Consider the following 866-nt stretch of genomic DNA (forward strand, 5'->3'; position numbering starts at 1 on the left):
CACATCCATTTTGGCCCCTGCCAACATCTTTTGGAAATACCTGGTTAAAATCCTTCAGTGGTTCCCCATTCTTTTTAGGGCCTAGACCACAACTCCTTCCGTGAACCACTGTCCTTTGTGATCTTTGCATCCTTATCTCCTCCACTGTCCCCCTACTCTAGGATTTGTCATACAGATCTTGCAGGGTCTCCTGTGGTGCCCTACTCTTCCGTGCAGTTAACTTCTGTAAATTCCTCAGCTCTCCAGGATCATTTACCTGACCAAGTCTGCATCAGGTCTCTTGCTTATTCATGCTCCTGGCACTCTGGGTCTCTCTTTTATTAAACTTTGTCAATGCTGAAAAGTTTCCCTTGAGCAATTATTAAGTATTCACTAATAATGTCTATCTCCCCCAGGAGACTAAAGTTCACTAGAGGAGCGCTCTGAGTTTGCTGTCAAACCATCCCAGCACCTAGCAAAGGGTCTGGGAAGTACTCAGCTGGATCTCTAATTGGTTCCAGGAAGTCGGGCCACAAGCTGGGTGGAGTGTCAAGGCCTCTGGGAATGGATAAAAGGAGACCCTGAGCAACTACACCTGTAATTCCTTGGAACTGTGGGCAAAGGTCCTGCGGGCCGGGTGCTCGGGGAATTCCCAGGTCAAGGACACTGTAAAAGCCCTGACTGACATCCAGCTGCCGAATGGGAGAGGGCCGTCCTTGCTGTGTGTTTGGGAAGGCCTCCGTTTCCCTACTGGTTTCCCACCGGGTCCAGTGAGAACTGCCCCTGAGGCCCTGAGGTAGAGCCACTCCAGAGGCGCCGGCTGCAAGTCTGAGGTGCCGGTTCGGGCTGGGTGAGGCCGCCGCGCCCGCCGAGGGCGCTCCAGACCA

Source organism: Bison bison, unplaced genomic scaffold (assembly GCF_000754665.1).
Source record: "Bison bison bison isolate TAMUID 2011002044 unplaced genomic scaffold, Bison_UMD1.0 scf7180017864203, whole genome shotgun sequence".
NCBI lineage: Eukaryota > Metazoa > Chordata > Mammalia > Artiodactyla > Bovidae > Bison > Bison bison.